At 38.3% G+C, this 26,832-nt stretch overlaps 1 protein-coding gene and 1 long non-coding RNA gene across 7 annotated transcripts in view; one reads left to right on the top strand and one right to left on the bottom strand.

Annotated features, from left to right (window-relative positions):
• LOC109690272 (immunity-related GTPase family M protein 1-like) overlaps positions 1-10,426 on the top strand; it is a 218,440-nt gene extending 208,014 nt beyond the window's left edge. For 5 of the 6 annotated variants that reach the window (XR_012442473.1, XR_012442463.1, XR_012442466.1 and 2 more), the window contains one exon: positions 7,660-10,426. The gene's annotated coding sequence lies outside the window, so the exon portion shown is untranslated. The remainder of the gene's footprint in view (positions 1-7,659) is intronic. The other variant, XR_012442468.1, reaches the window with a different exon arrangement.
• A 4,992-nt stretch (positions 10,427-15,418) lies between these two features.
• LOC141417842 (uncharacterized) lies at positions 15,419-25,088 on the bottom strand. Its single transcript, XR_012442474.1, has 3 exons — positions 23,960-25,088; positions 20,265-20,357; positions 15,419-19,003 (listed from the first exon to the last, which is right to left on the bottom strand). It is a non-coding gene; the product is annotated as an uncharacterized lncRNA (long non-coding RNA).
• Between the last annotated feature and the right edge of the window lie 1,744 nt (positions 25,089-26,832).

Here is a 26,832-nt window from a genome sequence, read left to right on the forward strand (position 1 = left end):
TATCAACTGTCCAAGTAGTTAGTATTACATTTGTGATCCATAATTGCCAGTCTTATAGGAAAGTTTTCCTGGTTAGTGTAAGTTGATAGTTGTTTAATTTCAAGCCTTGAAATATATCATTCTGTACCCTCTGTTTCAAAATCACGATAAGAAATCTGTTGTTATTCTGAGAGTTTGCCTTTTTATGTGACCTGTGTCTTCACTTTTCTAGCTTTAAAAATCTTTCTTTGTTCTGTACATTAGGTGTATTAATTATAATATTTCTGAAGGTGTTTCTTCTCTAAAACCTGCTTGTTTGGCATTCTGAAAGCCTCCTGTACATGGATTTCCCTCCCTTTCTTGAGATTGGGGAATTTATCTGCTATTATATAATTTGACAAGTTATCTATACTTTTAGTTTGTATCTCTTCTCCTTTTTTATACCCAAGAAGTCATGCATATTTCACTCATGTTTTCTTAGTAATTTTTCACGGTCTTTGACTCATTGATCTAATTCCTCTGTCTTTCATCCTTGATTTTCTACCATCAACCTGCTCCACTCTACAAGCCAGATTTTCTATTTTGGTTTTTATTTCAGACACTGAACTTTCCATTTCCAAGACCTCAGTTTGATTTTTTTTCAGGATTCCTATATCTTTATTTAATTTCATTTGATTTCTCTTTGAATTATTTTCTTTATCTGTATGTTTGAATAATTTTTTAGTTTAGTTAGCTGATTATTTTTATTTTTTTACTTTTATATTTTTTTCTGATCCAAAAAAATGATTTAAATGTTTTATCAACTTATTGTTCCAAGTGATCCAAAATATTTTTCTTTTGTTATTGATTTGTTTTTCTTTATTTTTTAAAATTATTCATTTATTCACATGTCCACACATTTTTTGGGTCATTTTTCCCCCATGCCACCACACATTTTCTCCACTCCCACCCTCAGTTCCAGGCAGGTCTTGTTCTGCCTTTATCACTAATTTTGTTGAAGAAAAGAAACAAGCATAATAAGGAAGACAAAACGTTTCTGCTAGTTGAGTTAAGGATAGCTATACAGAAATATTCCTAGCGTTGCTTTCATGTACACATGTGTTACAACCCATGATGTTTCATCTCTAACTGATCTTTATGCTGGTTACTGATCCCCTTTGCATGATAACCTCTGTTGCTTTAAGCTTTCTGTATTAGTTCCCCTGAGTGGGGACATCAAACACTTTCATGCTTTGGGTTTTCTACCTATTCATATATTTCCTATAAGCCAGCCCCTTGTCATGTTTTCCAAGTCCAACCACATTGCTGCATTTGCCCTAGATCTAAAGTCCACATATGAGGGAGAACATGCGATTTTTGGTCTTCTGAGCCTGGCTAACCTCGCTCAGAATGATGTTCTCTAATTCCATCTATTTACCTGCAAATGATAAGATTTCATTCTTCTTCATGGCTGAAAAAAATTCCATTGTGTACAAGTGCCACATTTTCTTGATCCATTCATCAATAGTGGGGCATCTTGGTTGTTTCCATAACTTGGTTATTGTGAATAGCACCGCAATAAACATGGGTGTGTGTGCAGGTGCCTCTGGAGTAACCTGTGTTGCATTCCTTTGGGTATATACCAAAGAGTGGGATTGCTGGATCATATGGCAGGTCTATGTTTAGGTTTTTAAGAAGTCTCCAAATGTTTTTCCAGAGTGGTTGTACCAGCTTATATTCACACCAGCAGTGGATTAGGGTTCCTTTTCCCAGATCCTCACCAACATATGTTGTTGGTAGTGTTTTTAATGATGGCTATTCTAACAGGGGTAAGGTGGAATCTTAGTGTGGCTTCAATTTTGCATTGTCTTTATGGGTAGAGATGGTGAGCCTTTTTTCATGTGATTTTTTGTCATTTGAATTTCTTCTTGTGAGAAAGTTCTGTTTAGTTTAGTTGGCCATTTCTTTCTTGGTTCATTAGTTTTGGAAGAGTTTAGTTTTTTGAGTTCCCTACATATTCTGGTTATCAGTCCTTTGTTTGATGTATAGCTGGCAAATATTTTCTCCCACTCTGTGGGCCCTCTCTTCAGTTTAGAGACCATTTCTTTTGTTTTCAGAATCTTTTTAATTTTATGAAGTCCCATTTGTCAATTCTTTCTCTTATTTACTGGGATGCTGGGGTTCTATTGAGAAAGTCCTTGCCTATACCTATTAGTTCCAGAGTGTTTCTTGTTCCTTCCTTTAGTAACTTCAGAGTTTCAGGTCTGATATTTAGGTCCTTGATCCATTTCGAGTTGCTACTAGTACAGGGTGATAGACATGGATCTAGTTTCAGTTTCTTGGAGACGATTAAGCACTTTTCCCAGCAACATTTATTGAAGAGGCTGTCTTTTCTCCATCATATATTTTTGGCACTTTTGTCAAAAATAAGGTGGGTTAGTTGTGTGGATTCATATCTGGTCCTCTATTCCACTGGTCTTAATGTCTGTTTCTGTGGCAGTACCATGCTGTTTTTATTGCTATTGTGCTTTGTAATATAGTTTGAAGTCAGGTATTGTGATACCTCCAGCATTGCTCTTTTTGCTGAGTATTGTCTTGGCTATTTGCGGTCTCTTGTGTTTCCAAATGAACTTTAAGGTAGAGTTTTCAATCAGTGAGATGAAAGTCATTGGGATTTTGATGGGAATTGTATTAAACATGTAGATTGCTTTCAGTAGGATAGCCATTTTTACTATGTTGATTCTACTGATCCATGAGCATGGGAGATCTTTCCATCTTCTGAAGTCTTTCTTGATCTCTTTCTTCAGTAGTTTGTAATTCTTGTAGAGGTCATTCACATTGTTTGTAAATTTACTCCTAGGTATTTGATTTTTTTGAGGCTGTTGTGAATGGAATTGTTTGCATATTCCTTCAAAGTTTGTTCATTGTTGGTGTATAGAAAAGCTAATAATTTTTGTAAGTTGATTATGTATCCTGCCACCTTACTATAGCTGTTTATGGATTCTAAGAGTTTTGGGGTAGACTTTTTTGGTTCTTTAAGGTATAGAATCAGATGATCTGCAAATAAGGATATTATAACAGTTTCTTTGCCTATTTGTATTCCTTTTATTTCTTCTTCTTGCCTAATTGCTCTGGCTAGAAATTCCAGTACTATGTGAATAGGAGTGGGAGAGTGGGCACCCTTGTCTCATTCCTGATTTCAGGGGAAATGGTTTCAGTTTTTCAACATTAAGTATGATATTGTCTGTAGGTTTCTCATACATAGCCTTTACAATGTTGAGATAATTTCCTTCTCTTCCTAGTTTTCTTAGAGCTTTTATGATGAAATGGTGTTGGATCTTGTCAAAGGCATTGTCTGCATCTATTGAGATGATCAAGTGGTTTTTGTCCTTGCTTCTATTGATGTGCTGTATTACAATTATAGATTTGCATATTTTGTACCACCACTGCATCCCTGGGATGAAGCTGACTTGGTCATGGTGTATGATCTTTCTGATGTGTTCTTGGATTTAGTTTGACCTTATTGTATTGACTATTTTTGCATTGATATTCATTAAGAAAATTGGCCTGTAGTTCTCCTTTTTGGCAGTATCTTTGTCTGGTTTTGGGATGAGAGTATTATTGGGTTCATAAAATGATTTGGGCAGTGCTCCTTCCCTTTTTATTTTGTGGAACAGTTTAGGAGAGTTGGTATTAGTTCTTCTTTATATGTCTGATAGAATTCAACATTGAATCCATCAGGTCCTGGACTTTTCTTTTTTGGCAGGCTCTTGATTGCTGTTTCAATTTCATTTTGTGTTATCCATCTATTCAGGTGATTAATATCTTCTTGGTTCAGTTTTGGGTGGTAGTAAGTGTCTAGAAATCTGTCCATTTCTTCAAGATTTTCAAATGTATTATAATCACTCAAAGTAGTCTCTGATGATTTTCTGGATTTACATGGTGTTTGTTGTTATCTCCCATTTTGCATTACTGATTTTACTGCTTTGGGATTTTTCTTTCCTCATATTAGTCAGGTTTGCTAGGGGACTATCAATCTTATATATTTTATAAAAGAACAAGGTTTTTGTTTCATTGATTCTTTTTATGGTTGCTTTTTCTTTCTATTCCATTGATTTCAGTCCTTATTTAATTATTATTTTCCTTTTGTTTGTTTTGGGATTTTCTTGGTTTTTTTTTTTGTAGGAGTTTGAGCTGTAGTATTAAGTCATTGATTTGAGATCTTTCTGTCCTTATAATATGTGCTCTCATGGCAGTAAACCTTCCTCTTAGGATTGCCTTTGCTGTGTCCTAAGGGTTCTGGTAGGTCGTATTTTAATATTCATTAACTTCCAGGAACATTTTAATTTCGGCTTTTATTTCATCAATGACGCATTCATTATTGAGCAATGTGTTGTTCAGCTTCCAATTGTTTGCATGTTTTTTACTGCTATTTTTGTTGTTGATTTCTAGTTTTAATGCATTTTGGTCAGATAGAATGCATGGGATTATTTCTATTTTCTTATACTTGCTGAGGCTTGCTTTGTGCCCTAAGATATGATTCATTTTGGAGATGGTTCCATGGGCTGCTGAGAAGAATGAATATTGTGCAGAAGTTGGATGAAATATTCTGCAGACATCAGCTAGGTCCATTTGATCTGTGGTGTGATTTAGCTCTAGGATTTCTTTATTGATTTTTTGTTTAGATGACCTATCTATTGATGATAGGGGAGTATTAAGGCCTCCCACTACCACTATTTGGAGTTTATATATATTTTTTGGTCCTTTAGAATATGTTTGATGAAATTTGAATGCATTGACATTGGGCACATACAGTTTTACAATTATTATTTTCTTTTGGTTTATTTCCCCTTTTATTAGTATGGAGTGTCCTTCTGTATCTCGTTTGATAAGTGTAGGTTTGAAGTCTACTTTGTGCATGTTAAGTATTTCTATGCCTGCCTATTATTGGAGATCATTGGTTTGGTAAAGCTTCTTCCAGCATTTCACTCTTAGCCAGTGCTTTTTTCCGTTGGTGAGGTGGGTCTGTTGTAGGCAGCAGATTGTTTGATCTTCCTTCTCAATCCAGTTTGCCAATTGGTGTCTTTTGTTGGGTGAATTCATTCCATTAACATTCAGTGTTAGTATTGATAAGTACGTGGTGATCCCTGTCATGCAGTTGTCTTTGTTGATTAAGGGTTTGTTTGTGTGTACATGAATCAATGTTACTCTTCATTATCTTGCCTTTTCTTCTCCTGTGGTTTGGTATTGCCTACCCTTTCATGGTTTTGTTTGCTTTCACTTTGTGTGTGCAGAATTCCTTGGAGGATCATTTGTAGTAGTGTCATAGTGGTCATATATTGTTTTAGTTTCCACTTATTATGGAAGATTTCTATTTTTTCATCTGTTTTGAATGATAGTTTTGCTGGATAAAGTATCCTAGGATTGAAGTTATTTTCATTCAGTGCTTGGAAGACCTCAGTCAATCCTCTTATTGGATTTGTTTCTTTTGAGAAGTCTGCTGTGATTTTGATGGGCTTACCTTTGTATGTTATTTATTTTTTCTCTCTTACAGCCTTCAATATTCTTTCTTGAGTCTCTGTACTTGTTGTTTTAATGATAATATGTGGGAGGGTAGTTCTATTTTGGTCAAGTCTGTTTGGTGTTCTGGAGGTTTCCTGTACCTGAATGGGCATAGTTTTCTGTTGGTTTGGGAAATTTTCTGTTATTATTTTGTTGAATATATTTTGCATTCCTTTTGCTTGCACCTCTTCTCCTTCTTCAATGCACATGATTCTCAATTTGGTCTTTTGATGGAGTCAGTGAGTTCTTGCATTTTCTTTTCACTGGTCTTGAGTTGCTTAACTAATAGTTCCTCACTTTTTCCTGTAATTGCCATTTCATCAAGTTCCATGATTCTGTCCTCTGTTCTGTTCTGCTGGAATGGCCTTCCATTTTATTTTGTATTTCTTTTTCATTCTTTTTTCTGAGGTTTTCCATATTGTGGGTTACTTCCTCTTTAATATTGTCAATTTTCACCCTTAATTCCTTTATCTCTTTGTTTATGGTGTTTTTGTTTCAGTTTGGTGCTTATTTAGACCTTCTATGATTTCATTTATTTTTTTTCTGTGTTTTCTCATATTCTTGGTTTTGTTGTCTTGGAATTGATTGAGTGCCTCCTGTACATTTTGGTTGATGATGTCTAGTATCATCTCTATGAAATTCTCATTTTTGTAGGATTTCTCCTTTCTGGGTGTTCTTGTGGGCTTCATAGGGTTCCTTGGTATTGTTTATCTTTGTTTTGTTGGAGTCTGGATCTGCGTATCTGTTTTCTTCATTTTGCTCTAAATCCTGTATTACTTTATTTTTGTGGGGAGAATGGTTTTCATCCCTTTTTCATCTTCCCATATTTCCAATAGGTTCCAATTCTGTCCCTGGACTATGTGTACTTTAGTATTAGCTGGGTTGCAATGTTAATACTAAAAGAAGAGAGAAGGATAAAAAAAGAGAAAGAAAAGATAAAAGGAAGAGAGAAGAGAAGAAAAAAACATAGGCGAGATGGTGCATGATCAAACAGCAAACCAAGCAGCCAAACCTTTAAAGAAGGGAGAAAAAAATAACCACCAGTTCTGGAACAGTAACTTTGCAGTCTTAGTTGTTCTGATGTTACTGCTTTAGCATACAGTCCTGTCTGTGTGTATCTTAGGAAGGTTTGGATTCCTCTGGTGGCAGCCAAGTGGGAGCCTGGTGGAGCAGTTATCTGGAAAACCTGTAGAACTGGGGCCCAGATCCATCAAAGGGCCAGGGATCTCAGTGGGATAGGGGATACAGCTATCTCACACTGAGCTGGTGCCTGGCCCGAGGGGTGGGGATCCGGCAGGGCCCAAGGGGTGGTGATCCCAGTGGGGTGTGGCACTGGTCATTCCACATGGGGCTGGGGACTGGCAGGGCCTGAGGTGTGGTGGAATTGAGGGGCAGGATATAGGCGGAGTGTGAATCCTGCTCAGGCCTGGGGTCTGGTGCAGCTGAGGTTGTGCATGGATCTGGCACGGGCTGGGGCATGGCATGGCCTGAGAGGCAGGCATCCCAGTGGGGTGTGGATCCAGCTTGGGGCTGGGGTCTGGTGCCCAAGGGGCAGAATCTCAGTGGTGCATGGATCTGGCATGCCCCAAGATCCATATTCCCTAATTTGTTGCCTTAAAATGTGTTCATGTGATAGTGGACACATACTCTGGTGTCTTCTTTGCCTCAGCTCACATGGGGGAAACTACCAAACATTTCCTTGGTTACCTACTTGGTGCTTTTGCAACCTTTGGAATTCCAAAGTTCATAAAGACAGATAATGGTCCTGCCTACTCAAGTAAAAGAATTTTAAAATTCTGTATATTATGGGACATCACTCATAATACTGGATTTCCTTATAATCCTCAAGGCCAGCATGTTGTAGAATGACAACACCAAAGGATCAAAAACCAACTTTTAAAAATAAAAAAGGGGGAATTCACCCCCAAGTCTCTCCACATACCCAATTACGTCTTATCCTATTAATTTTAAATTTGTTCTCACTTTACAATCAAGGCATTACACCTATGGAAAAGCACTTCGATGCATGGGACACCTGCCGACTTCTGCGTGTTCTTTAGAAGAATTTAGAGACAAACACATGGCAGGGACCTGACACTTTACTAACTACATGTTGAGGGTATGCTTGTGTCTTTCCAGAACATGAACAATGACCAAGATGGCTGCCTCTCTGATTCATCAAACCAGTCACAGCCATTGATGGGACGTATGAAAAGACTTTGGCTGGACAACTGACCATGATCTCATTGTTGACTGGAAAAGAAGAAGGACCCACCCCCTCCAGTGACCTGGGGGTCCCTTAAAGGATTGGTTACCCAAGATAAATGCTGAGGTGTTGCTATTGGACATCATATTACTAAATTTGAGATGCTTCTTGTCTGTCTGTTGGCTGGGTTGACCATTAATTCCCAGGGGGCCAAAGTAGAGGATAATTACACACACTGGTCATTTGTGCCTCATCCTTGAATCCTTTGTCCCAGAGTTTGGGGAGAACCATTGTCTGTACTTTGGAATAATGCTTCTCATGCCTTAGGAGGCAGACTTTTGCCTGATGGTTATAACATCTCTGAACAGCTACAATTATCTCAACATGGTGGTCCCTTTGTAGGACACCCTATGTGGTTCTGTCCCCCTAGAGATGTTAACATGACTTGCCCCATACCTTGTCTGCAGGCTCAACTTAATTATAGATATACTTGGGACAATTCTACTGCAGTAGGGCTCCTACTCTCCATAGTTGTCCCTGTTAACAATTGTACTGATGCTAACTTCATGAGACCCCCCCTACAATACCTCCTTTTCTTCCCCACTGCCCTAAGATACATACTTATGCACAAGACCTCAGTATTGATCATGGGCCTTGGACTTTACCCTGCACCTAAACATCCTTGGGTGCCTTTTATGTCTTGGACCCTTCTTCCTACTTTGAATGAGTCTAATCCCTCTAAATTGGTTTACCCTCAACAGTTCTCTGATATTAACTGGGTATCTAGACCCAAAATGTGAAATGACCCCACCCTCTGCCACTCCATTATTCAATATCAATCTCAAGTGTACACCACCATGGATATACTCCTTGGTTCTTTGAAACCTTATAATCTCTCCTCTTTCAGTGTCACAGTTTTTCCTAATAATCTAACCTTCTCTTGGGATTCCTCTAATTCTAATCATTCACTCAACTTTTCTGCCAGTTGTCTCAGGCCTCCTCATGTCTTTCTTATCAGTAATTTAAACTTTTCTGTTACCGCAAGCCAGCTGTTAGGACATATACAATGTAAAAACTATACCTTATGCACTTATGTTGATTCCTCATTTACCTCTCCTTCTTAAATTGTGCACCATCCTCCCTTTGCTTGGTTATAGTTACCTTAAACCATACTGGGACTGATGAAAATGGATTGACATTACTACATCTAGCCCTGGAACAGATTTGTTGCCCCAAGAGATTTTTAGGTGCTCTCATCTTTGGAATTGTCTCTCTTATAGCTCTCATAACCAGCATGACCACTGCTTCAGTGACATTAACCCAGCAAATTCAAACAGCTCATTATGTAAATGTGCTCACCAAAAATGTTTCTAACATATTACATTCTCAAAATTACCTTAAAAGGGACCTTCAACAAGGGATCATCAAACTACAAGAAGAATTGAACCTTATGGAAAAAACCCTCTCTGCACTAGTCTAATACATACAGCTCAACTCTGATTCCCAGTATCATCATATCTTCATTACCGCTGATCAATGGAATGGCACTTCCCACAAGTGGACTTTGATACAACATTATATTCAGAGAGCTTGGACTCAAAATTCAACCATACACATCCAGCATCTGACTAAAGATATTCTTGACCTGCAAGCTGCCCAACTTTCTACTATCTCCCTGGCCTCTATGCAGAGTTGGCTAGACAAACTTAATCCCAGTCATTGGTTCAATTTTGGACTTAAAAGACTAATAGGCATAGGTGGACTCATGCTTTTGGGTCTACTTAGTATTATATGGCTAAAAAGACTAATCACTTGAGAAACTAACTGCCACAAAAAGAAAAAAATTTAAATGATTTTTTTCATAAAAAGTAAAAAAGGGGGAGATATGGGTAACTCTCAGGACCCTCAAAGCCCTTGGAAAAATGCGAAGTCACTGTAACTTTTGTGTAACAGCCTTAAGAGAGACTGCAACAGTCAATGAGGACAGTTGCTGAACTCCCCTGTTCTCTCTCTGTGTGGAACTGGGAAGACCCAGTTCCAAGAACATGATGTTCTGCACTTGGGCTCATAGACATAACAACGTAACAGCCAATCCTAGTACAGAAGTCAAGGGAAACCTGTGGGTTACCACATACTCCTTCCTGCTTTTCTGCACTGCTTAAATACACTCTTCAGAAAATAAACTGAGCAATTGCTGCCTGGCACAACCCAAAATTCATGTTGTTATTCACCCATTCAAGCCCCCAAGACCAGAGTCAGAGCCCCTGATGCAGCAGGACTGAGGCAATGAGGTAATTCTACTTTTAATATTTTGAGGAAACTCCAGGCAGATTTCCTTAGCTGCACTTATTTGTATTCACACCAAGGGAGGGGGTGGGGGGAGAGGGGAGAAATGACCCAAACATTGTATGCACATATGATTTAAAAAAAACTTATATTTTGCTTGTCTTTGCCAACATTTTTAATTTTCTTGATGAAAGCCATTCTTACTGGTGTGACATGGAATCTCAGTGTTTTGATTTCCATTTCTATTATGACTAAGAATGTACAATATTCCTTCACATATTTATTTGAAGTAACTATTAATTGATTTGATAAACTATTAATCAGATTATTTATTCGTTTGTTCAGTATTTTGAGCTTTTTGTATATTCTGATTATTCTTTGTCCAATGAAGAGCTATCAAAGATTTTCTCTGCAGATTGTCTCTTCATTCTCTTTTTTCTTTAACGTGCATAAGTTTTATTCTAATTCAATGAAATCCAATTTGTCAGTTCTTGCTCTTTTTTCAAGAGCAACTGGAATTTTTCAAAAAGTCATTACCTATGTGTATATCTAACTTTTCATATCATGTTTGAAAATTCTTACATTAAGATATTTGATTCGTATTCAAGTGGTTTTTGTACAGTCTCAGAGATAGGAGTGTAGTTTCAGTCCTCTATATGTGGAAATGCATTTTCCCCAGCACCATTTGTTGAAAAGGCTGTCTTTCCCTTGTTGTATGAGTTTTGGATTCTTTGTCAAAAATCAAAAGCCTGTAGATTTTGAGGTTTGTTTCTGGAACTTGCATTATATCACATGTCTGTTTCCATGCCAGGTCCATGTTTTAGTTACTAGGGATCTGTAGCGTAATTTGAAGACAAGTATTGTAATAGTTCAACCTCAAGATTACATTTGATTTGGGGTCTTTTATGTTCCATGTGTAGTTAGGATTTAATTTTTATGTATCTAAGAGAATAACATTATAATTAAGATGGCTATTCCATTGAATATTACTGAATCTATAGACTTCTTTTGGAGATAAATATATACATATATATATATACCAATTCGGTCAATCAATGAACGTGAATGATCTTTCAAACTTCTAATGTATTCGCCAGATTCTTTCTTCAGCTTATCATAGTTGTCATTATAGAGGTCTTTTACTTCCTTTGTTCTTTTCCTAGGTATTGAATTTATTTGGGGCTATTGTGATTGAGGTTACCTTTTTTGGTATTATTCTTAAACTTTCATTGTTTGTATATGAAAAACCTCCAATTTTTATATGGTCATTTTGTATCCTGATACTCTGCCAAATCTGTTTCTCAGATCTAAGAGTTTTTTGGTGGAGTCTTTAGGGTCTTTTATATGTAGGATCATATTATTTATTTAAAAAAGGCATAATTTGACTTCTCCCTTTCCAATTTGTATTCATTTAATTCCTATCTCCTGCTTTATTGGTAAGAATTTAAGCACTATGTTACATAAGAATGAAGAGAGGGAACACTTTCATTTTTTCACCTGATTTTAGAGGAAATAGTTTCAGTTTTTCCAGTTAATTATGATGTTGTTTATAGGTTTATCATATAGTACCTTTATTGTGTTAAGGTACATTGTTTGTATTTCTATTTGCTTCAGGTTTTTTGTAAAAGTTTTTTTCTGCTTTTATTTAGATGATCATGAGATTTTTTCTCCTGTATTTATGTGCTGTGTTAATTTAATCTTCATTTATCTTAAAATAAGTTACCCAGATTCAAAAAGAAAAGCTTCATCTTTCTTTAGGGATAATTCTGGTATATAGAAGGCAAATTTTAAATATTTCTTTTGATTTTTTTTTCTGTTATTTGAGTCAGTTGTATAGTAGTCATTTTTTTCTGGACTTTTGAACATTTCCTACTATATTATTGCTCTATTCACATTACTGATGTCTTACATTTTCATCACAAAATGCCAGTAAGTTAACATCTGAAATTAAAGTACTGTATTGCATAAGAATGAAGAGAGTGGACAAAATTTTCTTTTTCCTTATTTAAAGGAAATCGTTTCATGTTTTCCCCTTTTATTATGATGTTAACTACACAGTTGTATCTTGCATATATGTTCATATACAATGAAATTTTATTCAGCTATAAAGAATGAAATTTTGCCATTCACAGCTAAGTGACAGGAACTGTAGAATATCCTCTTAAAATGAAGTTAACCAAGTTCAGAAAGATAAATGTCACATTTCTTCCCCTTTGCAGGAGACAGCTCCAATACAAATACAAGCATTATCATGTACACATATAAGTACATACAGAACTTGTTTCCAAAAGTGAAACTGTTAGATGACTTTAAGGGAGGAGGAAAAGAATGATGGGAAGTGAATAACAATGAAATACCTCACAGCTATGTAGGAACAAGACACACAGTAAACACTGAGAACTGTTTTCTGTCTTTCTGTCTTCCTGTCATTGCCCTTGGTGTTGTTATTGTTCCTGTACTGTGTGCAATTAAGTATTTTCTAGGTTGTAATAATAGCACTAGTGATATTTAGAATGGAAGGGTGAGAGGGGATGGAAAGCCAAGAAGTTAAAGGAAAAGGGAAAAACAATTAATCAAGTAGAAAAAAAACAAAACAAAGAAACAAACAAAAATGTTTCAAAGATATAAACAGGGAGAGACAGTGTACTAATGAATGGTAAGCTGAAAAGGCATTAGAGAGTCAGAGAGAGGATTGAAAATAAAAAATAAAAAGAAAGATAAGAATAAAAATAAAAAATAAGTAAATGAAAGAAAAAAATATATATTAAAAAAAAAGCTCCAAGTTCAAATGCAGTGAAGTTTCAGTCTTAATAATTTTGGTGTTCATCCCTCAGCCTCCAATCCTAGAGATGGTGCTTCAGATGTTCTTTAGTTGTCTCATCAAAGGGGAAACATAAAGTAGAACAAAACCACACAAAACAAAAACAACAACCACAAAAACCCACAAAGTGTCCCAAGTTCAAATACAATACAGTTTCAGTAAGTTTTTCAGCATGCAGGTGTAGTTCAGTTGTTTTCTCATCAAAGGTAGGGAGAGAGAAAAAAAAGTCTAGAGACAGGTCTGTGAATTGCTATCTGTAGCTGTGGCTTGTCTGCCTGCTGCTGTCAGCCTGCTGTTGCTGGCAGCATTATTTATGCAGATCTCAGGGGTGAGCTTAGCACTCACCTGGCCCCACAGGCTTTGTTTACTCAGAGTTCTCCTGGGCATGAGCCACTGCTCAAGCTTTCCCCCTCCCAAGCACACTGGGGGAGGTGACACTGCACCTGCTTTCTTGGCCCTGTGTGTTTATTTACAGCTCATGTGGGAAGTGGGTCTTCCCCCCTCTCCTGTGGAGTTTTCCTCCCTCTGCCACTCTCTCAAGCTTTCCTGCTCCTGGTTTCTGGGCACACGCCCCCACTCCTGCCCTCTTCGGCCAGGCCCGGCTTGTTTATTTACAGTTCTGGAAGGGATTCCCCTCCCCCCCTCTTCAGCACTCAGGGCACCCCACCCTCCTTGCTACATGTCTTTATTGTTCTTATTGCTTATTAGTCAATTTCTCTTTTATTCCCGGGTGGGGGTCGGTCTGTCCAGGGGGCTATGCTGATCTGGCCCAGGGCTGTCTGTGGAAGTACAGTGTACTGCTTAGCTCACCTTGTCTGTGACTTTCCAAGCCATCTGGGCGCTGGCATCTGGTGGCCTGGGGGCCCTCCTGCTTTCTCCGTTTAATGTGAAGTGGAGATTCTCTGCACAGGCTGGAGGTATGGAGGGGTCAAAGTTTTGCCTCTTCTTGGTGGCCTTGCCTGCAAGGTATGTCTCCAGTGTCTCTCCAAGATTTCACTTTAGGAGGCACACTTTCTGCTTCTTCCCTCTAGCCACCATCTTGGAATCCGGCCTCTCCATCAGCTCACAAGAAAATCCTCTAAAAATTTGAGCCCATGTTCCAATAATCTGGATTTAAGTTTTAAATTTTGACGCATTTACGGGTAGAAAAACATAGGCCAAATCCAAGAAAGAAATACATTCTGATATTAATTTTTTAAATGTCCTGTGATTAAAGTGGTAAAACAAATCAATAATTTGAATGGAACAAAATATATTGAGAAGTGTTCATGAGAGTGCTACAATAATAATCATTATAAAATTCATTCCAAATTACAGAAAAATATAAGAAGACACAATTTTAAGCATTAGGCTCCATATGCCAGAATAAGCATGAAAGAAAGAGTTTATATTTTTATGTGCTCACCTAAATCTTTAAGAATTTAGGATCAAGGCAAGGGATAGAATACAGAGTGCTTAACCAAAATTCTATTATGGGAAAAAAAGTAAATTATAATGTCTTTAGGTGGCTAATAAACACTATAGATATGAAGTTTATGAAGGCTAAATAGGATTACAAGATCTCTTCTGACATCACACTGACAAAGAATTTCAAGGTGACCTCAGGTTACCTGCACTAGAATTCCAGAGTTTACCTAAATAATGATTTACCCTGAGGGAGAAACAAATTTAAACAGAAACTTCTTGTCATACTATTTTCCAGTATTTATGAAAATATACTGAGAGGAAACAGAAAAGGTTTTCAAATAATTTTTATTAGGATATATTCATCATACAAGGGGGATTCATAGTGACAATTCCAATTTGGCTTATACTGTATATTAGATACATCACCCCCATTGTCTCTATCCATCAGCCCCCTTCCTGCCCCACTTAAAGCAAAGCAATTTCAAGAGGTTTCTTTGTTGTGTTTCATATAGGTATATGAGGTTCATCAACCATGTGCCCTCATCTTAATCTCCTTCATTCACCCTCTTCCCTCCCATTAATACAAACACACACACACACACACACAGAGTACCTATTTTACAGTCTTTTCTTTCATTATTATTATTTAAGTTGATGTTTGGAGTGGCTTCTCAATGTATCCCCACTGTGGATATACTTACTTTGGCCTGTTTAATACTTTTCATTACTCTCCCTTACCCCTTTACCTGCCACCCTCCATTTTCAACAGCTTTGAATACACGTCCTTATATGCTCTACCTTCACAGATGTTATGTTTTACAATATTATTGATGCACTATCATATTCTTCCTTTCCCTGTTTTGCCAAGTTCCATAGAGTAGTTCTACTATTACAAACATGTTATCCATACAGTTTGTATATGGTCATGCTTGTTTTCATATATGTTTATTATATTTTATATAAAAAGAAACTCCTTGACATAATATATTCCAAGATTAAGAACAATACATTGAGAAGAAACAGAAATATCGTTTTTTGTGGTTGCTAAAAACAATATTGAGTATTTTTCAATTAAACGATATGTATATACATATATGTATGAATATATATATATATATATATATATATATATATATATATATATATATATATATATATATATGTTATATATAACCATACTTAGGGGAATAAAGGAAAGAAATCTAGTCTCATAAATTTAGGAATACTGAAGTTTATGCAACATCCCCAAATAAAGATTCCACAATCAACATAGAATGTATTATACCTTTAGTAAAAAAAAATTAAAACAAAATATTACAGAAAATGAAAATAGTATTTTCCAAAAGGGTGCAAAATTTGATTAAAATAGTTTGTCTTTCAGTCCTGCAAGCACAAACGTTATTAGGAAAACCTAGAATATGGAGGAAGGTTCAGTCCTCATGAACAAAGTCTGAGAAAGAAAGTCCATGTGTAAAGTTCATCCATGGTCAGCACATAATACATTCTCATAGAGATTAAGTGAAATACATGCAAAATAGAAAATCAGCAATCATATTACAATAGAAAATATATAATATGCCCATAGTAAAAAACTGACTAAGTTCACAGAACACAGAGGGCAACAAAAGTCCATCAGTAACTGAAGAGGGATCATTGCTACAATTCTAGGATTAGTAGAATCAACATAGTAAAAATGTCTATACTCCCAAAAGTAATCTAAATGTTTAATGCAATTCCTATCAAAATTCCAATGACATTCATTAAAGAGATTGAAAAATCTACTGTGAAATGTATATGGAAACACAAGAGGCCACGAATAGCCAAGGCAATACTCAGTCAAAAGAACAATGCTGGAGGTATCATGATACCTGACTTCAAACTATATTACAAAGCAATAATGACAAAAACAGAATGGTAGTGACACAAAAACAGACATGAAGACCAGTGGAACAGAACAGAGGACCAAGATATGAAGCCACACAACTATAACCAACTTGTCTTTGACAAAGGAGCTAAAAATATATGATGGAGAAATAGTAGCCCTTCAACAAAAACTGCTGGGAAAACTGGTTAGCAGTCTGAAAAAAACTGAAAGTAGATCCATGTCTATCACCCTATACCAATATTAATTCAAAAAATGGATTAAGGATCTTAATATCAGACCACAAACACTAAAGTTGATACAGGAAAGAGTAGGAAATACTCTGGAGTTAGTAGGTATAGGTAAGAACTTTCTCAACGAAACCCCAGCAGCACAGCAACTAAGAGATAGCATAGATAAATGGGACCTCATAAAACTAAAAAGCTTCTGTTCATCACAAGAAATGGTCTCTAAACTGAAGAGAACACCCACAGAGTGGGAGAAAATATTTGCCAGCTACACATCAGACAAAGGACTGATAACCAGAATATATAGGGAACTTAAAAAACTAAATTCTCCCAAAACTAATGAACCAATAAAGAAATGGGCAAGTGAACTAAACAGAACTTTCTCAAAAGAAGAAATTCAAATGGCCAAAAAACACATGAAAAAATGCTCACCATCTCTAGCAATAAAGGAAATGCAAATTAAAACCATGCTAAGATTCCACCTCACCCCTGTTAGAATAGCCATCATCAGCAACACCACCAACAACAGGTGTTGGAGAGGATGTGGGGAAAAAGGAACCCTCTTACACTGTTGGTGGGAATGTAAACTAGTACAACCACTCTGGAAAAAAATTTGGAGGCTACTTAAAAAGCTAAACATTGATTCTACCATTTGATCCAGCAATACCATTCCTGGGGATATACCCAAAAGACTGTGACACAGGTTACTCCAGCGGCACCTGCACACCCATGTTTATTGCAGTACAATTCACAATAGCCAAGTTATGGAAACAGCCAAGATGCCCCTCCACTGACGAATGGATTAAGAAAATGTGGTATCTATACACAATGGAATTTTATGCAGCCATGAAGAAGAACGAAATGTTATCATTCGCTGGTAAATGTATGGAATTGGAGAACATCATTCTGAGTGAGGTTAGCCTGGCCCAAAAGACCAAAAATCGTATTTTCTCTCTCATATATGGACATTAGATCAAGGGCAAACACAACAAGGGGATTGGACTTTGAGCATATGATAAAAGTGAGAGCACACTAGGGAGGGGTGAGGATAGGTAAGACACCTAAAAAATTAGCTAGCATTTGTTGCCCTTAACGCAGAGAAACTAAATCAGATACCTTAAAAGCAACTGAGGCCAATAGGAAAAGGAGACCAGGAACTAGAGAAAAGGTTAGATCAAAAAGAATTAACCTAGAAGGCAACACACACATACAGGAAATTAATGTGAGTCAACTCCCTGCATAGCTATCCTTATCTCAACCAGGAACACTTGTTCCTTCCTATTATTGCCTATACTCTCTCTTCAACAAAATTAGAGATAAGGGAAAAATAGTTTCTGCTGGGTATTGAGGGGGTGGGGAGAGAGGGAGGGGGCGGAGTGTGTGGTAAGGGAGGGGGTGGGAGCAGGGGGGACAAATGACCCAAGTCTTGTATGCACATATGAATAATAAAATAAAAATAATAAAAAGAAGTTATTGAATAAACCATCACCAATACATACATAAACAGCAAAGAAATACACCTAAATCCATAGTAGTAAATGCAGATTTTTAAGAGAGAATGTTGATAAAAACACAGTCAGATTTTCAAAAGGCAAAAATATCAGTGGAAAATATGAATTGCAGCTTGTCATAACTTAACTTCCAATCACAGGGCACATAAAGTTGATTAGGACATCTTGGAATCCGAGGAATCAGAATTCACATGGAAATTGTGTAAGAAGTTGAGGATATGTTCCAAACTTCATAATGGGCCTAACTAGGACATTAAATTTTAACATAAAGACAGGTTGTATAAATGTACAGACACATTATAAGGAAAGTACCTCTGAGATTAAGCTATATTTATTATATGAAGAAAAAAGGTAAAAGATCAGTGTTTTGATGAATCAATAATTCATTGAAATATATGCATGGGAATGCTGAAATAGATTTATGTGACAAACACATAGCCAACATTGCTCTAAATGGAAAGAAACTCATTTGTTTCTTCAAAAATCAGAAAGAAGATAACAGTGTTCATGCTCTCTACTCTTATTCAATATAATATTTGAAATTCCTAGAAAAAAACAATAATGCAAGGAAAAGAAATGACTGATTGAATAAGGAAAGTACACAAGTTTTCCCTATTTGTAGATGATATAATCATATATTTAAATGAGCATTAAAAGTTCACCAAAACTCTTTTCAATCAGATAAGCACTTTTGGCAAATTAGCATACAAAATTCAGAAGTCTTTCCATATGCGAACAGTGAAAAGCCTGAGTGAGAAATTTGCAAAATAATAACACTCAAAATAGCCTCACAATATAAAATACCTAAGGATACACTAACCAAGGAGGTAGAAAAACTCTATAAATAAATGTATAATAATTGAGGAAAGAAATTGAAAACATTAGAATTTGAAAATACCTATAATGTTCCTGGATTAGCATAATTAATTTTATGAAATATCTATAGTATACCAAAACCAATCTACAGATTCAACAAATCAAATTCCCATGTAACCTCATTCTCACCATGCCAGTTGGCTAGTACCATACCCTAAGATCAGGTGGTCTAGTGGGACCCTGAAATCAAGGCAGCATGTGTATCACAGTAAGATCCACGACAGCCTATTCTGCAAAGTGAGATCCAGCTCCAGGTGGCATACAGGCCTGTGGACATTGAAAACCATGGGACATGAATGATTTGGAAAGCAGTGAAAAATGGATAACCCCAATCTGAAAGGCTCAGATCACCCATGTGCTCCTGTTTGCCCTGCCAGACATTTCCCTAGGCCAACATCACTGAGAAATCTTCCACACAAGACAGGGGCACATTCCTTCAGCTTTTCCTCAAACTGACATTGGGAATTAAGCTAATTAATACAAATCATTGAGGCAAATTGAAAGAGAAAGATAACAAACACACACATACACACACAAAGTGGTGATATCCTAATTGTTATCAAGTGAAGGAATTTCTTTCCTTGTATGTACAGAATAGCAACGTTTAGCAAAATCAGAAGTCATTGAACACCAGCACATACTAGTGCACAGTCTGGTGAATTCTATCAATTTCCACAGTGTAAAAGCAAGAGTTTGTTTGAAGGGGTCTTATGCACACCTAAAAAGTAGGTGTACACAAGGAATATAAATTGTTTGTACCAGGAGAACTAATTACAACGAGCAAAGAAATTACTACCTTTGCCAACTAGAAATACGGCACACACAAACTCACACAGACACACAAAATAAAACAAAACTTGTCCATATTCATCGTATGGGGAATGTTACCTGCAATAGCTGAAAGTCCAGGAGTTATGCTACTGAGGGGCAATATGAGCACTTCAAAAAGGATCATGCTAAGAAAAACATGTGAGATGACAACATTTCCACCAATGTTCTTGGAAGGAAGACATACTGCCACATTTATGCCAGGAAACAAGCAAAGTGTAATCCACCAGGGTCTGGGAATGAAGCAATTACTTGAATTGAAATCCTTTTAAAAAGCCATTGATGCACATTGACCCATGTATCATGATGCCTGGACATACACTGCACATATTTCCTGAATGCTGAATAGTTTCTCCTTACAGAGTATATTCTACGTGATCTAAGGAAAAGAAAGTTTGATCGATCCGAAATTATTGACTTTGAGGAAACAATCATGACTGCAGTTTTCTGAAATAGGGTATCTCAAAGAAAATCACAAAAGAAACGTTATACTACCAACAATGAATACAAAGGCATCAACAAACAGAAACGCACACACACACACACACACACACATGCACAGAAGCACACAAACACAGACACACATACACACACACACACACACACACACACACACACAAACACACGAACATTCATTGCTCCTGGAATAGCAAACATTCTGGGGTCATTGAATTTCTGGACTTTCATGTAAGAAAAGTACCTTTCAGCAGGAGCAATCCTAAATGAATACCAGGAAACAGTGCAGAATCAGGTAAACTTCTTCCAAGATTCCTTGCCCATGGTTTAGCGTACCCTGCAGAGCAGAGAAGAACTTCTGTCAGATCAACAGGTGCCTGGGCTGTCATGTCACCTCATTTTTACCTTGCCAGTCCGCTAGGACCACACCCTATGTCCAGGTGGTCTGATGAGACCCTGAAATCAAGGCAGTTGTGGTATCACAGTGAGATCCACGGCGTCCTATTCTGCAAAGTGAAATCCAGCCCCAGGTGGCACACAGGCCTGTGGACATTGAAAACCGGGAGACACGGATGATTTGGACAGCAGTGAAGAATTGATTCCCCCAACCTGATCTTCTCAGGTCACCTATGTGCTCCTGTTCTGCCTGCCCCCCATTACCCTGGGCCACACTTCACTGAGAAGTCTTCCTCACAGGACAAGGGCACCATCCTTCAGCTTCTTTCTCTTGGCTGGCTGAGCTGATATAGCAACAGGCCAGGCAGGAGCTGCCTAGGACTCTCCAAGTTCAAGGGGCTGTGAGCCCAGTGTGACATCACAACCATGTCTTTTCTGATTGGCCGTAGTGTGTAAGCACTCCCCTTAAGGACCCTCCTCCTCCAGTCAGGAGCCACTTGTGTGATAACATCCTGGCAAGAAGTTTTGATCTCAGCATGGCTTTACTGCTCCATGTTCCCACCTCCGCTTGCTCTAGGTGGAATAGGGGTTTTATTTCTCTCCTGTTTACAAGAGCTCCCAATCTGGAACCCACATTTTGGACGACAAGACGTGTTTTTTTGTGGTGAGTACAAAAACGCCTCAAGCCCTTTGCAGTTCCATCAGCCAGGAAAACTCCTTTCACATTGCATGAGGCAACTTCCCTCTCAGAACAACATCTCCCATCACCTGAGGGTTTTCCCTCATGGGGACAAAAATGTACCACACTGGTAACCAGGATGTTGTTATTCCAGGCTTCTCTGTTCCTAACTTCATCAAAACACAGAATCGCACACAGTGGCTGGGAAGAGTGTGAAACTGACCACAGGAATTCACTTAATGTGAACAAAGAAATTAAATCACTTTCATCCAAGAAATGCACTGGTCATACAGGCTTAGTCAAAGAATGCATACTATTTCCTAGTCAATGAAAATGGTACCCTTTCTCTAGTGAACGGCAGTTTTCAGGAACACCAAAACTGTGGAATACCATGAAATTCTCGGGAAGGAGAGTCATTTCTGCAAAAGTTCTCAGTGACAAAACACTACACCTTTCGCTCAAGGAACAGAAGGCTAAGGCCAGGGCCATTCAAGGCTTTTCCTCAAACTGACATCGGGAATTAAGCTAATTTCTAGAAATCAGTGAGGCAAATTGAAAGAGACGAATCACAAACACACACACACACACACACACACACACGAACACAAAGTGGTGATATCCTAATTGTTATCGAGTGAAGGAATTTCTTAGCTTGTATGTACTGAATAGCAACATTAAGCAAAATAAGAAGTCATTGAACACGAGCACAGCCTGGTGCACATCCTGGTGCATTCTATCAATTTCCACAGTGTTAAAGAAAGAGTGTAAATGAAGGGGTCTTAGGAATGCCTAAACAGTGGGTATATAAAATGAGTGTGAAATAGTTTGTACTATGAGAACCTATTATAACAAATTCATTTGCAAACTAGAAATACTGCACACACAAACACACATACACACAAAATTAAAAAAACCTATCGATATTCATTGCATGGGGAATGTTACCTGCAATAGCTGAAAGTCCAGGTGTTATGCTACTGACGGGACAATATGAGCACTTCAAAAAGGATCATGCGAAGAAAAAAGTGTGAAGTGACATCATTTCCACCAATGTTATTGGACGGAAGACATACTGCCACATTTATGCAAAGAAACAAGCAAAGTGTAATCCACCAGGGTCTGGGAATGAAGCAATCACTTGAATTGAAATCCTTTTCCTTAAGCCAGTGATGCACAATGACCCATGTATCATGAGGTGGAATACTGATGATATTTCTCTCCTGTTTCCAAGAACATCCAATTTGGAACCCATATTTTGGATGACAAGACGTGTTTTTTTGTGGTGACTACAAAAACGCCTCAAGCCCTTTGCACTTCCATCAGTCAGGAAAACTCCTTGCACATTGGATGAGGCAACTTTCCTCTCAGAACAACATCTCCCATCACCTGAGGTTACTCCCTTAGGTGGACGCAAAGTGTACCACACTGGTAACCAGGATTTTGTTATTCCAGGCTTCTCTGCTCATAACTTCATCAAAACACGGAAACACACGCACTGGCTGGCAAGAGTGTGAAACTCACCACAGGATTTCACTTAATGTGGACAGAGAAAGTAATTCACTGTCATCCGAGAAATGCAGTGGTCACAGAGGGGATAGTCAAAGAATGCATGCTATTTCCAGGTCAGGGAAATTGGTACCCTTTCTTTAGTGAACGGCAGCTTTCAGGAACACCACAAACTATGCAATACCATGAAACACTCGCGAAGGACATTCATTCCTGCAAAGGTTCGCAGAGACAAAAACCCACACCATTCACTCAAGGAACTGAAGACTTAAAGTCACGGCGACACAAGGCTTTTCCTCAAACTGACATCGCAAATTAAGCTGATTTCTACAAATCAGTGGGGAAAATTGAAAGATAAAGATAATAAACATACAATAAAACACACACACACACACAAAGTGGTGATATCCTAATTGTTATCGAATGAAGGAATTTCTTTGCTTGTATGTACAGAATAGCAATGTTTAGCAAACTCAGAAGTCAGTGAACACCAGCACACCCTGGTGCACAGCCTGGTGCATGCTATCAATTTCCACAGTGTAAAAGAAAGAGTTTGATAGAAGGGGTCTTATGCACGCCTAAACAGTAGGTTTACTGAAGGAATATAAATCGTTTGGACCAGGAGAACGAATTACAACGAGCAAAGAAATTACTACATTTGCCAACTAGAAATACTGCACACACAAACTCACACACAGGCACACAAAATAAAACAAAACCTGTCCATATTCATCGTATGGGGAATGTTACCCGCAATAGCTGAAAGTCCAGGCGTTACGCTACTGAGGGGACAATATGAGCACTTCAAAAAGGATCACGTTAAGAAAAACATGTGAGGTGACATCATTTCCACCAATGTTCTTGGACGGAAGACATACTGCCACATTTATGCCAGGAAACAAGCAAAGTGTAATCCACCAGGGTCTGGGAATGAAGCAATCACTTGAATTGAAATCCTTTTAATTAAGCCAGCGATGCACATTGACCCATGTATCATGATGCCTGGACATACACTGCACATATTCCCTGAATGCTGAATAGTTTCTCCTTACAGAGTATATTCTACGTGATCTAAGGAAAAGAAAGTTTGATCTATCCGAAATTATTGAGTTCGAGGAAACAATCCTGACAGCCATTTTCTGAAATAGGGTATCTCCCAGAAACTCACAAAAGAAATGTTATACTACCAACCCTGAATGCAAGGGCACCAACAAACAGACACACAAACACACACACACACACATGCACAGAAGCACACAAACAAATACACACACACACACACACACACATTCATTGCTCCTGGAATAGCAAACATTCTGGGGTCATTGAATTTCTGGACTTTCATGTAAGAAAAGTACCTTTCAGCAGGAGCAATCCTAAATGAATACCAGGAAACAGTGCAGAATCAGGTAAACTTCTTCCAAGATTCCTTGCCCATGGTTTAGCGTACCCTGCAGAGCAGAGAAGAACTTCTGTCAGATCAACAGGTGCCTGGGATGTCATGTCACCTCATTTTTACCTTGCCAGTCCGCTAGGACCACACCCTATGTCCAGGTGGTCTGATGAGACCCTGAAATCAAGGCAGTTGTGGTATCACAGTGAGATCCACGGCGTCCTATTCTGCAAAGTGAAATCCAGCCCCAGGTGGCACACAGGCCTGTGGACATTGAAAACCGGGAGACACGGATGATTTGGACAGCAGTGAAGAATTGATTCCCCCAACCTGATCTTCTCAGGTCACCTATGTGCTCCTGTTCTGCCTGCCCCCCATTACCCTGGGCCACACTTCACTGAGAAGTCTTCCTCACAGGACAAGGGCACCATCCTTCAGCTTCTTTCTCTTGGCTGGCTGAGCTGATATAGCAACAGGCCAGGCAGGAGCTGCCTAGGACTCTCCAAGTTCAAGGGGCTGTGAGCCCAGTGTGACATCACAACCATGTCTTTTCTGATTGGCCGTAGTGTGTAAGCACTCCCCTTAAGGACCCTCCTCCTCCAGTCAGCAGCCACTTGTGTGATAACATCCTGGCAAGAAGTTTTGATCTCAGCATGGCTTTACTGCTCCATGTTCCCACCTCCGCTTGCTCTAGGTGGAATAGGGGTTTTATTTCTCTCCTGTTTCCAAGAACTCCCAATCTGGAACCCACATTTTGGACGACAAGACGTGTTTTTTTGTGGTGAGTACAAAAACGCCTCAAGCCCTTTGCAGTTCCATCAGCCAGGAAAACTCCTTTCACATTGCATGAGGCAACTTCCCTCTCAGAACAACATCTCCCATCACCTGAGGGTTTTCCCTCATGGGGACAAAAATGTACCACACTGGTAACCGGGATGTTGTTATTCCAGGCTTCTCTGTTCCTAACTTCATCAAAACACAGAAACGCACACAGTGGCTGGGAAGAGCGTGAAAATGACCACAGGAATTCACTTAATGTGAACAAAGAAATTAAATCACTTTCATCCAAGAAATGCACTGGTCATACAGGCTTAGTCAAAGAATGCATAGTATCTCCTACGCAATGAAAATGGTACCCTTTCTCTAGTGAACGGCAGTTTTCATGAACACCAAAACTGTGGAATACCATGAAATTCTCGGGAAGGAGAGTCATTTCTGCAAAAGGTCTCAGTGACAAAACACTACACCTTTCGCTCAAGGAACAGAAGGCTAAGGCCAGGGCCATTCAAGGCTTTTCCTCAAACTGACATCGGGAATTAAGCTAATTTCTAGAAATCAGTGAGGCAAATTGAAAGAGACGAATCGCAAACACACACACACACACGAACACAAAGTGGTGATATCCTAATTGTTATCGAGTGAAGGAATTTCTTAGCTTGTATGTACTGAATAGCAACATTAAGCAAAATAAGAAGTCATTGAACACCAGCACAGCCTGGTGCACATCCTGGTGCATTCTATGAATTTCCACAGTGTAAAAGAAAGAATGTAATTGAAGGGGTCTTAGAATGCCTAAACAGTGGGTATATAAAATGAGTGTGAAATAGTTTGTACTATGAGAACCTATTATAACAAATTCATTTGCAAACTAGAAATATTGCTCACACAAACACACATACACACAAAATTAAAAAAATCTATCGATATTCATTGCATGGGGAATGTTACCTGCAATAGCTGAAAGTCCAGGTGTTATGCTACTGACGGGACAATATGAGCACTTCAAAAAGGAACATGCGAAGAAAAAAGTGTGAAGTGACATCATTTCCACCAATGTTCTTGGACGGAAGACATACTGCCACATTTATGCAAAGAAAGAAGCAAAGTGTAATCCACCAGGGTCTGGGAATGAAGCAATCACTTGAATTGAAATCCTTTTCCTTAAGCCAGTGATGCACAATGACCCATGTATCATGAGGTGGAATAGGGATGATATTTCTCTCCTGTTTCCAGGAACATCCAATTTGGAACCCATATTTTGGACGACAAGATGTGTTTTTTTGTGGTGACTACAAAAACGCCTCAAGCCCTTTGCACTTCCATCAGTTAGGAAAATTCCTTGCACATTGGATGAGGCAACTTCCCTCTCACAACAACATCTCCCATCACCTGAGGTTACTCCCTTAGGTGGACGCAAAGTGTACCACACTGGTAACCAGGATTTTGTTATTCCAGGCTTCTCTGCTGATAACTTCATCAAAACACGGAAACACACGCACTGGCTGGCAAGAGTGTGAAACTCACCACAGGATTTCACTTAATGTGGACAGAGAAAGTAATTCACTGTCATCCGAGAAATGCACTGGTCACAGAGGGGATAGTCAAAGAATGCATGCTATTTCCAGGTCAGGGAAATTGGTACCCTTTCTTTAGTGAACGGCAGCTTTCAGGAACACCACAAACTATGCAATACCATGAAACACTCACGAAGGACATTCATTCCTGCAAAGATTCGCAGAGACAAAAACCCACACCATTCACTCAAGGAACTGAAGACTTAAAGTCACGGCGACACAAGGCTTTTCCTCAAACTGACACCGCAAATTAAGCTAATTTCTACAAATCAGTGGGGAAAATTGAAAGATAAAGACAACAAACATACAATAAAACACACACACACACACAAAGTGGTGATATCCTAATTGTTATCGAGTGAAGGAATTTCTTTGCTTGTATGTACAGAATAGCAATGTTTAGCAAACTCAGAAGTCAGTGAACACCAGCACACCCTGGTGCACAGCCTGGTGCATGCTATCAATTTCCACAGTGTAAAAGAAA

Source organism: Castor canadensis, chromosome 16 (genome assembly GCF_047511655.1).
Source record: "Castor canadensis chromosome 16, mCasCan1.hap1v2, whole genome shotgun sequence".
NCBI lineage: Eukaryota > Metazoa > Chordata > Mammalia > Rodentia > Castoridae > Castor > Castor canadensis.